The 12,988-nt window shown below is 42.1% G+C and overlaps 1 protein-coding gene across 1 annotated transcript in view; it reads right to left on the bottom strand.

The window, feature by feature from the left end:
* LOC132394975 (uncharacterized) overlaps window positions 1-12,037 on the bottom strand; it is a 32,057-nt gene extending 20,020 nt beyond the window's left edge. Inside the window, exon 1 of the mRNA XM_059971314.1 lies at window positions 11,974-12,037. The gene's annotated coding sequence lies outside the window, so the exon portion shown is untranslated. The remainder of the gene's footprint in view (window positions 1-11,973) is intronic.
* Window positions 12,038-12,988: the final 951 nt, after the last annotated feature.

Below are 12,988 nucleotides of genomic sequence, written 5' to 3' on the forward strand. Positions count from 1 at the left end.
TCGTGGGGATTCTTTGATTGGCATATTGCAGCTAATTTGACGCAAGTTCTTCTCATTTCACTCGACATTATAAAAGAAGTTACACGTTACTGTCCCCTTTGCTGTTCATTAAGGCAGGCATGGATAATGTCATTACATTCAGCGGAGATGCCAAAGGAATAGCTACTGCACCAGGGCAAATCTTTCCCTCAACTTCCCCACTCCATTTTCAGGTGGGTAGGAGTCGCACCAGAATTAAGGTGGCACATGAGTGTAGTGGTTAACATAATGCTATTGCAACACCAGCGACCAGGGCTCAATTCCACCAATGTCTGTAAGGAGTTTGTACATTCTGCCCATCACTGCTTGGGTTTCCTCCGAGTGTTCGAGTTTCCTCCCTTGTTCCAAAGACTTACTGTACATGTTAGTAGGTTAATTGATCACACAAGTATAATTAGGCAGCTCAGGCTTGTTGGACCAGAAAGGCCTGTTACCAAGCTGTATGTCTAAACTTAACAAAAATAAAATGGGTACATTCATACTAAATTAACTTGAAGTGCAATTTCATTTAAAAATCAGATATTACCACTTCCTCTTCTAAACTATATATTTTTTGGAATTCAACTTCAGTCAACAAAGATCTGTTTGTAGGACATCCTGCTCATATATGGTGTGATGTGAATGTTGGTGGCAGCATCCTCAGTGGTGGTGATGGTCAAAATGCTCAGACAGATGTCCGTGCAGTTCCATTGTAATCAATCACTCCACTTGCAATCTGTCACATCTTGCTGACGCTTTGACAGCAGTGAAACCTTACAGTGACATGGTCCTCACAGTGACCTTTGATCAGCTTTCCCACAAGGTACTTGCACAGTTTCAGCCACTAGTTCAGCTGAAGGTGTATTCTTGTGGCAATCTGTAGTGTTAATGCTCCCTATAGCATAGATTTGAGCCTCATCATGTTAAGGGATAAGAGGATCAGAGGGGATCCAAAGACAATAGCTTTCACCTACAGGGTACTGGAATTTGAAATTCAATACCTGAGATGGAGTCAGAGATTTTCGCAACTTTTAAGAAGTATCCAGAGGTGACTAGTGATTGGCACAGCGGTCAGTACTGGAAACTTCATTTGTTATTTATTGAAATAATATGGATTTAAATTTACAATGCATACTTAATAAGCTTGCTTTGATGCTAAACTAGATCATAGAGAGTGCAGACAGTTATTAAAAATTACTAGGGGATCTTGAACAGTAATGTATGTGAACCAAGGATTGGCAAATGGCTTTCAGGTCAGATAATTGTGAGTATTTTGGGGATTCAAGCCAAGGGAAGTATTATACTTAATAGCATAATATTGTGAAATAGAAGCAGTACAAGTATAAAGTTCACTAAACGCACCATCACAGGTAGACAGGGTAGTTTGTCAGTCTCTTCATCTTCTTGAGCTCATCAGAGTCCTCTGGCCTGGGCCATTCTTTCAAGTCCAGGTTGATATATCTTCTAGTCTAGACCTCGGGGTGAGGTCTTGGAAGCTTCTGTTGGCATTTCTGTAGCACTGGGTTTTTACAGGATGGGGCCACTAGTTCCTACCCTAACCCTCTTCGCTTTGCAGCTGAGCTATGGACTGGCCATGGAGCAGTTGCTTGCCACCCAGGCCTTCATCAATTAACCCACTAAGTATAGGAATTGGGATGTTATGTCAAAGTTGTACAAGACATTGTTGATTCTGCCCCAGGAGTATTGTGTATGGTTTTGGTTGCCCCGTTGGGGGAATGATGTCTTTAAACTGGAAAGTGAGCAGAGAAGACTTACGAAGGCATATGAGGGTCAGGATATGAGGGCCTGAGTTATAGCAAAAGATTGGCTAGGGTAGAACTTTATTCACTGGAGCGTCGGAAACTGATAATGCCCTCGTAGAGGTATATAAAATCATTACAGGTATAGGTAGGGTGAGTGAATAATTATTTTTCCCCAGAAAATGGGAAGTAAAATGTAAAGGTTTAGGGTGAGAAATGGAAGATAAAAAGTGACCCAAGGGGTAACTTCTTCATGCAGAGGAAGCTATGCAAATGAAATGGGCTGTCAGAGGAAGGTTGAGGAAGGTGCAATAACAACATCTGGGTATTTGGATGAGTACATGGATAGGAGAGGTTCAGAGGGATCTGGGCCAAATGAAGACAGATGAGATTAGTTTAAGGGGCACCATATTCAGCATGGAAAATTTGGACCAAATGGCTTGTTTCCATGCTGTTTTACTTTTTGACTCTATTGTTCTATGACCACTTGAATCACTAAGGTACAGAAGACAATAGACTAGGTGCTAATAAATGGTAATAATACAGATGGGTTCTCAGTGGTTGGCATGGAAATAGTGAGGCAAAGGCCCTGTTTCTGAGTAACTTTATGATGTGATTTGAAAAAAAAAATAACTATTTTGGACTTATTAAGTTAAGAAACAATTTAATAATATTTATAACCAAAATAATAGCAGTGAGAACAATTCCAAAACTTTATCTTTCATTATTTACCTTTCTGAATTTGAAAACTTTCCTGATCTTTTGAGCACAGGGTACCTGTAGACCTGCATGTGGCTGGATTGTCAAGACAGGGGACTTCAAAAAGGATCTGCACTTTTCCAATGATAATTATAAGACACAGAAGAAGAATTAGGCTATTCTGCCCATCGAGTCTGATCTGCCATTTAATCATGGCTGCTTTATTATCCTTCTCAGTCTTCTCCTGCTTTTCCCCATAACCTTTGATTCTCTGACTAATCAAGAATCTATCAATCTCCACCTTAAAGATACCCAGTGATTAGGCTTCCACAGCCATCTACGGCAATGAATTCCACAGATTTACTACCCTCTGGCTAATGAAATTCCTCCACATTTCTGTTCTAAATAGATATCCCTCCAGTCTGAGACTGTGCCCTTGGATTCTGGACTCCCCCACTACAGGAAACACCCTCTCCACATCTACTCTATCTCGGCCTTCCAATATCCAATAGGTTTCAATGAGATGGCCCCGCATTCTTCCAAGCTCAGCGAGTACAGGCCCAGAGCCATCAAGTGTTCATCATATGTTAACCCTTTCATTCTCATGAACCTCCTCTGGACATTCTCCAAAGTCAGCGCATCAGTTTCTTAGATAAGAAATCTGCTTATTATATATACTCCTAGTGCTGTCTGACCAATGCCTTCACCCTTGCTGTTACATTCAAGTCCTCTGAAAATGAATGTTAACATTTGCCTTCCTTCACACTAACTCAACCTGCAAGTTAACCTTTAGGGAAGCCTGCATGAGGACCCCCAAGTTCCTTTGCACCATTGATAATTGAATTTTCATCCATTTAGAAAATAGTCTATGCCTTTATTTCTTCCACCAAAATGCATAACTATTCACTTTCCTACTTAAGTTCCATCTGACACTCCTTTGTCCATTCTCCCAATCAGAATCAGGTTTATTATCACCCAAATGTGCTGTGAAATTTGTCAACTTAGCAGCAGCAGTTCAATGCAATACATAATATAGAAGAAGAAAAAATAAAAAGAATAAATAAATATGTAAATCAATTACAGTATACATATATTGAATAGATTAAAATTGTACAAAAACAGACATAATATATATTTAAAAAGTGAGGTAATATCCAAAGCTTCAAAGTCCATTTAGGAATCGGATGGCAGAAGGGAAGAAGCTGTTCCTGAATCGCTGAGTGTGTGTCTTCAGGCTTCTGTACCTCCTACCTGATGGTAACAGTGAGAAAAGGGCATGCCTTGGGTGCTGGAGGTCTTTCATAATGGACACTGCCTTTCTGAGACACTGTTCCTCGAAGATGTTCTGGATACTTTGTAGGCTAGTACCCAAGATGGAGCTGACTAAATTTACAACCATCTGCAGCTTCTTTCGATCCTCCCCCACCCCCTTCCAGCAGACAGTGATGCAGTCTGTCAGAATGCTCTCCACGGTACATCTATAGAAGTTTTTGAGTCTGTTCAAGTCCTTCTGCAGACTTGCTGCTTCTTAAAGACGACCAGCCCTTACACCTGTTTTTGTAGCATCTACAGACTTGGCAACAAGCCATCAATTCCATCATCCAAATAGTTGACACATAACATGAAAAGAAGCAGTCTGAACACCAACTCCTGCTGAAGACCAATAACCGCCAGCAGTCATCTCTACCTTGTTCAAGATGCTGGAACAAGTTCTATGCTATAGATGGTCCCCTTTTAAATTAGTGCTTTCAGATTACCATTACAGAAGATGCTGCAGGCTTTTTGGCAGTAAACCGCAAACAAAGGCTAAAGTGGAAACCAATTCTTCAACCCAATATCCTTGCATCTTTGATATGATGCAGAGATCAGGCCAAAATTTAGTCTTCCACTCTGTATTCAAAGGCCAGTGATATAGGTATGGGACGTCTGTGATTGGGGATGCTGGATGTTGGACGTGGACTGATTGTGAGTCAGCGACGGGTTCCAGGTTTGGTGTTCTGTGCGAACTGGAGGCACGAGGGCTGGTGACCCATGAGGTACATAAGTCGGCAAGACCAGAGTTTGAGGCCTAGTGTTCAGGATCCCATCATTGGCAAGTCTGGCGTTCAAGGCCTAGTGTTCAGGGACCTCATCCAGGTCTTCATTTATCATCACTGCCAAGTCCTTGGAGTCAATACTGAAGATTGAAGCCTGAAGATTGATCAGAACACTGCAGAAGCCTGGGTCTGCAAATTCTCTAGGATAAAATGTCTAAGGATCGACAAGCCCACAGTCAGCCGAAGACAGCCTGTCCTGAGTTTGAAGAACTGCGTATATGTATGGGTGAGTGAGTGGGAGACAGTAATAGGGCTTTCTTTGCTGTTGTTGTTTTGTTGTGTTCTGTGTCATTCTGCGATGTAGCCATGCTACATTGACTCCGGATTCCGTGGTGACGCTCACAGGTTACCTCCATCACATTGCTATCTTTTGTTGGCCATTAATGCAAACAATGCATTTCACTGTATGTTTCGATCTACATGTGATAATTCAGGGGTCACCAACCTTCTTAGCACCGCGGACCAGTTTAATATTGACAATATTCTTGCGGACTGGTCGACCCGGGGTGGGGGGGAGGGGTGTGTTAATCACAACTGGAATATAGATGATAAGTCAACTATGACTCATTTATAAGTGGATAATACACTCAATTTTGTTTCTAAAAGGGTTTATCTAACGAATTTAATATTAAACACACAGCGCATATTTTCCTCACATGAATATAGTGATAAGTCAATTATAACTCACTTATAAGTCAATAGCAACATGACATTTTAAGTAACATTTGGATATTAAACACACAGTACACATTTTCCTCATATGAACATATAAAATCATTGCACCAGTGAGAGGACCAGGTAAGGGCCGGAGGTCCCCGTGCCGGGGCCGCGGCGATCGCAGTCCAGAGAGAGCAGCTGACAAAAGTTTGGCTCGAGGGATAACTTCCAGTAGATCGCAGCGAGGTAGCTGCTCCACTTCTTATGAAACTCTGAGCCCAAATTAGGTTTTCTGCGAATATTTTAGCACTGGGTTCCCCATGAACATTCGGTGTGCTAAACAGGTTTAGAGGTGGCACCCATCTGTCCATGCTCCAGGCCAGTATCAGTGGCACTTCTCGCTGGCCGCATGAGGCGGCCGGTTACCCAAAGCCAACCAGTGATCCCTGGCGTGAGGGTTTCATTGCATTTAAGCGACTGATGACCTCACGTGGGTAATGACTTCGCGTGTGTTCAAGTTCAACAGTGAGCGTGACAGGGAATGAGGAAAGATGCAGATGGCTCATATCGTTTCACACCGCCAAATCATATTGTTTCCTCGCGGCCCGGTGGTTGGGAACCACTGTGATAAATAAATGAATTCTGAATCTGAATGGTGATGGATAGGTATTTCTTATTTATCTTAAATTAGCCGTGAACTGATTGGTTTGTTGGGATATATGAAAGCACAGTTAATATCAACTATATTGGTAAATCGGAAGTCACATAAACACCAGACCAGATAAGGTTGGCACATTTCCATCCTTAATTAATATCAGTGATCTAGATAAGTTTTCACAATAATCCACTAGTTTCATGGTTGTTTTTATTGTTGCTGCCTTTTTATCCCAGATTTATATAATTAGTGAAATGGCAGGATACTTGGTAGTGTAGAGGAACAGAGGGATCTGGGGGTACATGTCCACGGATCCCTGAAAGTTGCCTCACAGGTAGATAGAGTAGTTAAGAAAGCTCATGGGATGTTAGCTTTCATAAGTCGAGGGATAAAGTTTAAGAGTTGTGGGGTAATGATGCAGCTCTATAAAACTCTGGTTAGGCCACACTTGGAGTACTGAGTCCATTTCTGGTCACCTCACTATAGGAAGGATGTGGAAGCATCGGAAAGGGTACAGAGGAGATTTACCAGGATGCTGCCTGGTTTAGAGAGTATGCATTATGATCAGAGATTAAGGGAGCTAGGGCTTTACACTTTGGAGAGAAGGAGGATGAGAGGAGACATGATAGAGGTGTACAAGATATTAAGAGGAATAGATAGAGTGGACAGCCAGCGCCTCTTCCCCAGGGCACCACTGCTCAGTACAAGAGGACATGGCTTTAAGGTAAGGGGAGGGAAGTTCAAGGGGGATATTAGAGGAAGGTTTTTCACTCAGAGAGTGGTTGGTGCGTGGAATGCACTGCCTGAGTCAGTGGTGGAGGCAGACACACTAGTGAAGTTTAAGAGACTACTAGACGGGTATATGGAAGAATTTAAGGTGGGGGGTTATATGGGAGGCAGGGTTTGAGGGTCGGCACAACATTGTGGGCCGAAGGGCCTGTAATGTGCTGTACTATTCTATGTTCTATGTTAACTCCCTCAGCTGCCATGATGAGATGCCACTGGATCAATAAACCAGGCCTTTGGAAGTTAGTCCAGTAATTTAATCACCATGCTAATGAATAAATCTGGAAGTGTGATTAACAGAAGTACTCCAGAGGATCAAGTAAATCCAATCCTTGCAGGGGATTGTGCTGTATTCATGCCTTTCCTACACTAACAGTGCAAAACAATGCAAAACATTTGACCATAGGAGTAGAATTAGGCCATTTGGCCCATTGAGTCTGCTCTGCCTTTCTATCATGGCTGATCTTTTTCTCCCCTCTTCAGCACCACTCTCCTGCCTTCTCCCCATAACCTTTGATGTCATGGCCAATCAAGAACCTATCAAACTCCACCTTAAAGATACCCAACCACCTGGCCTCCACAGCTGCCTGTGGTGATAAATTCCACAAATTCACCACCCTCTGGCTAAAGAAATTTCTCCGTATCGCTGCTTTAAATGGATGGCCCTCTATCCTGGGGCTGTGCCCTCTTGTCCTAGACACTCCCACCATGGGAAAACATCCTTTCCACATCTACTCTGTCTAGGCCTTTCAACCTTCAAAAGGTTTCAATGAGATCTTCCCTCATCCTTCTAAATTCCAGTGAGTACAGACCCAGAAACATCAAAAGTTCCTCATGTGATAACGCTTTCATTCCGGAATCATCCTTGTGAACCTCCTCTGAAACCTCTGCAATGCCAACACATCTTTTCTTAGATAAGGAGCCCAAAAACTTTTCATAATACTCAAGGTGAGGCCAACCCAGTGCCTTATAAAGCCTCAGCATCACATCTCCGCTCTAGACCTCTTGAAATGAATGCTAGCATTGCATTTGCCTTCCTCACCTCTGACTAAACCTGCAAGTTAGCCTTTAGGATGTTCTGCACAAGGATTCCCAATGATTCTCAGATTTTTAGAATTCCTCCTTGTTTAGAAAATAGTATGCACATTTATTTCTTCTACCAAAGTGCGTAACCATGCATTTTCCAACATCGTATTTCATTTGTCACTTTCTTGTCCAATCTCCTAATCTGTGTAAGTCCCTCTCCAGTTTTCCTGTTTCCTCAACACTACCTGCCCCTCCACCAATCTTTGTATCATCTGCAAACTTGGCAACAAAGCCATCTATTCCATCATTCAAATAATTTATATACAGCATAAAAAGAAGTCATCCAAACAGCAGCCTCTGCGGAACACCTCTAGCCACTGGCAGCCAGCCAGTAAAGGATCCTTTTATATCTACACACTGCCTCTTACAAATCAGCCAATGCTCTAACCATGTCAGTAACTTTCCTGTAATAACATGGGCTCTTAACTTGGTAAGCAGCCTCATGTGCGGCACCTTGTTAAAGGCCTTCCAAAATTTCAAATATACAACATCCTCCGCATCCCCTTTGTCTATCCTACTTGTAAACACCTCAAAGAATTCCAAGAGGTTCATCAAGCAAGATTTTCTCTTAAGGAAACCATGCTGACTTTGTCCTACCTTGTACTGTGTCACCAAGTACTCCATAACCATACGCTTAAAAATTGACTCCAACATCCTTCCAACCACTGAGGTCAAGCTAACTGGACTATAATTTCCTTTCTGCTGCCACTCTTTAATAAATTTGCAGATGTTCCAGTCTTCTGGATCCATGCCAGTATCCAATGATCCTCGAAAAAATCTTGAATTTGAATTTGTTTGCTCACCAAGTCCTCTCTGCTGGGCATTCCTCAAATGTTGTACATTCAATATACTTTATACTTTCTTTTTGTAAGATGAAGTATACTTTGGTTTTGCAATGTTTACATTACTTACAGATTTGATATATTCATAGATTTTCTCAAGTCTCTCTGATCTTTGCAAAGGAACTAATCTTGCTAACATTAAATCCACTTACACGAGGAAATCTGCAGATGCTGGAAATTCAAGCAACACACGTAAAATGCTGGTGGAACGCAGCAGGCCAGGCAGCATCTATAGGAAGAAGTGCTGTTGACGTTTCGGGCAGAGACTTCATTTACTGTGTCACTTCATGACAATTCAAAATCAGGTTTATTATCACTGATAAATGCCATGAAATTTGTGGTTTTGTAGCAGTGATATTGTACAAGACATTTAATAAATACTGTAGGTTACAATAAAAATATACATAAATAAATATTGTGAAAGAGTAATGGTAAGGCAGTGATCGTCAGAACCTTGTGCTATTTCTCTCACATTTCTCAACCAAAAGAACTTACTCTTCCGACTTTATCTCTTACTTGCAATTTGTTTATACCCTTCTGTTATTACCTCAATACCCCACTTCCATATGCTGGGATCTGGAGCAAAACACAAAGCACTGGAGGAGCTCAGCAGGTTGTGGAGCATCAGTTCAGATGGTCTCATTTCTGTGTGTGAGATTTGCAATGATGCAGCAAGTGACCTTGAGTGAAGTTATCCCCTTTGGTTCAAGAGACTGATGGTTGAGAGGTAGCAACTGTTTCTGAACCTGGTGGTTTGAGAGTCCTGTACCTTCTTCCTAATGGCAGCAGCAAGAAAAGAGCATGTTCTGGATGGTGAGGGTCCCTGTTGATGGATGCTGCTTTCCTGCAACAGTTTTCCATGTAGACATGCTCAACAGTTGGGAGGGCTTTATTCATGACGAACTAAGCCATATCTACTACTTTTTGTAGGATTTTCTGTTCAAGGGCATTGGTGTTTCCATACCAGGCTGTGATACAGCCAATTGATATACTCTCCACTACATATCTATAGAAGTTTCTCAAAGTTTTAGATGTCATGCCGAGTCTTTGCAAACTCCTATTGAAGAAGAAGCATTTTATAATTGCATTCTCATAGTATTTGCATAATATTTGCTTCATTTATAATTCTCACCAATCTTGCAGACACTCCAACTGAATAGAGAGCACATGCCTATTAGACCATAAGATATAGGAGCAGAATTAGGCCATTTGGCCCATCGAGTCTGCTCCACCATTCCATCATGGATGAACCAATATCCCTCTCAGCCCCACTCTCCTGCCCTTTCCCCGTATCCTTTCATTTCCTGACCAGTCAAGAATCTAACAGTCTCTGCCTTAAATATCCATAAAGACTTGGCCTACACAGCTGCCTGTGGCAAAGAATTGTGCAGATTCACCACTCTCCAGCTAAAGAAATTATTCCTCATCCCTGTTCCATTCTGAGGCTGTGTCCACTCTCCCACCATAGGAATCATCCTCTTCACATCCACTCTGTCAAGGCCTTTCACCATTCAATAGGTTTCAATGAGACCACCCTTCATTCTTCTGAATTCTACTGAGTATAGGTCCAGAACCATCAAATGCTCTTCATATGCTAATCCTGGAATCATTTTCATGAAGCACCTTTGAACCCTCTCCTGCTTCAGCTCAGCCTTTCCAAAATAAGGGGCCCAAAACTGCTCACAATTCTCTAAGAGAAGGCTCACTGATGCTTCATAAAATCTCAACATTACATCCTTGCTTTTATATTCTAGTCCTCTTGAAATGAATGGCAACATTGCATTTGCCTTCCTCACCACAGAGTCAACCTCCAAACATTGGGTCATTCCTCGCTATAAGATCTGGGCCCTGTCACATCAATACACTCTCTGGGCCTGGACCCTCCCCTTCTCCCACCACGGTTCGGCCCAGACCTGACCTTTCCAAATCAGCTCAGTGCTTAGATCGACCAAACCTCGCTTTCAGTTCAGCTGGACAGGCCCAAATCTGCCTCTCCGCTGCTCTGACTTTGCTCCTCTCCTCTCACCCCAACTTCATCTCGAATATGCTTTGACTTAACCCAAACTTTGCCTTGCACCCGCACGCTTTGGCCCTCAACTCAGCCTCGCCTCCACTTGCCTCTTTATCGTTTACAGTGATCATTTACCATGATTTTACAGAAAAGGTGTTATTAATACAGTATTTAATTGTATTTCTTGTTTGGTTAGCTGCCAAAAAGTTGTTGCTTGCCTTCAGCAATGCCTTCTTAAACTATTTATTTAGTTTCCAATTGTAATTTATAATAATTTGTTATGCCTGTACTGTACTGCTGCCACATAAACAACACATTTCACAACTGCTGTCTGTAACAATAAACATGATTCTGATTCTGATTCTGATTCTGACACCAAGCAGCATTCTAATCTCACGGGAAGAAACTTCCAGGCAAGCAAAGAGGGATTCAAGAAAATGCTCAAACCCTCCTAGAAAGAATGTAATGCCCCATCTAAATCTCTGGTGGAGAAGAAACTGAGAGCATTGACTCCTTGCACTGAGAGCACCCAGAAGCCCGAGTAAAGTTCAAAATGAACTAATTATCAAAGTACATATATTTATTAAGTTATTATTTTTTAAGATGCAGCCCAGAATAGGCCTTTCAAGCCCTTGGTGCTGCACCCCCAACAATCCCCTGATCAAATCCTAGCCTAATCCTGGGATAATTTTCAGTGACCAGTTAACCTACCGACATCTTTGGACTATGGGAGGAAACTGAAGCACCTGGAGGAAACCCACACGGTCATGGGGAGAAAGTACAAACCCCTTACAGGCAACGGCGGGAATTTAACCCGGTTCACTGGTACTGTAAAGCATTGTGCTAACCAGTATGCTACTGTGATGCACCAATGCATATATATGTCAACATATGTAACCTTGAGATTCATTTTCCTGTGGGCATACTCAGTAAGCCTATAGAATAATAGCCATAGCACAGCCAAAGTAGAGCATCATCTTACAAACTATCCCTACTGCTGTATCAGGTACTCATTGTCCCATCCTTCAAATGTCTACAGACCTCACATAGTCCATATCAGTCAGCTCAGAACCCACAAAATAGGAATGGAAGCCCATTATACTCGGTCCCAAGGAGCTGCCTAAGAAGGAGACAGTAAATTCCCATAATAGCAACACTTCTTACAGGATATGAAAGACTATTAAACTATAAAATACTGATTAGCTTTATCTCTCTGATGGTTTCAGCCTGATTCAGAAAGTGATGGATAATTCAGAACAAAAGGAATTAAAATCAAGTATTTTGCAAATTGACATATAGGTCAGACTTCACAGCTCACAAACTGGCATTCTCTCACACAGATACAACAGCCAAACAAACATACCTTGTAAACAGCACCGAGGTATGTTTGTAATTGAAAGCAATGGCTTGACTCCTTCTTGTGAAATCCATTGATCTATTCCAAAAGCTTTAACCAAACAGTCATTTCAGGAAATTAATGCTTGCCTAACAGTCGCCAGGATGCGGCTGAAGAGACGGACACAAGCAAGCTGCTCTCAATGGATATTGACATATCAAACACACAGGGTGGGAAACAGCAGGCCCTGGGCTCCAATGTAACTACTCTGCAGCCTGCAGGTAGAGTTAGTAGTAGCTGGACTTAACCCTGCTTGTGGTATATGATAAAACTATTGGGACACAGGACAGATGACATCCCAAGTTCAGACCTCCTGCTTCAGTTTCGAAGGCCAGCAATGTGGACATTGAGACAAAGGACATCCGTGGATTTCGGGTATGAGCAGGAGACACGAGGACTGGTCAGTCAGTGGGCCTGAAGTTTGAGCCGTGGGGTCCCATCGTCAGCTAGTCCTGGGGTTGATACCAAAGGTGGAAGCCTATAGCCTAGATGCCTAACCTGTCTGTGTGTGTGGGTGGGTAGGAGAGAAGAAAGGGATTTATCTTGTTATTGTTGTTTTATTACTTGTGTTCCATTTTGTTGTGTTATGTATTGTTCTGCCAAGCACATTGGGCATGCTATGCTGCCATCGGTATGTATGGCAACACTTGCCCCTGCATATCCTTAGGTGTGTCGGTTGTTAACACAGACGGTGCAATTCACTATATGTTTCAATGTACATGTGATAAATAAATTTCAATCTGAAGCAAGTAAAAGTCCAATAAACACTTAAGCCAGAAGTGATTATTTTTCTTAACAAATTCTTCAGCAAAAGTTACTGGAGTCCATTTGTAACAGATCTACAACAATTATAGAAACATAAAAGCATAGAAAACCTACAGCACAATACAGGCCCTTGGGCCCACAAAGCTGTGCCTAACATGTCCTTACCTAAGAAATTACCTAGAGTTACCCATAGCCCTCTATTTTTATGAGCTCCATA

The sequence above is a fragment of the Hypanus sabinus genome, chromosome 6 (assembly GCF_030144855.1).
Source record: "Hypanus sabinus isolate sHypSab1 chromosome 6, sHypSab1.hap1, whole genome shotgun sequence".
Taxonomy (NCBI): domain Eukaryota; kingdom Metazoa; phylum Chordata; class Chondrichthyes; order Myliobatiformes; family Dasyatidae; genus Hypanus; species Hypanus sabinus.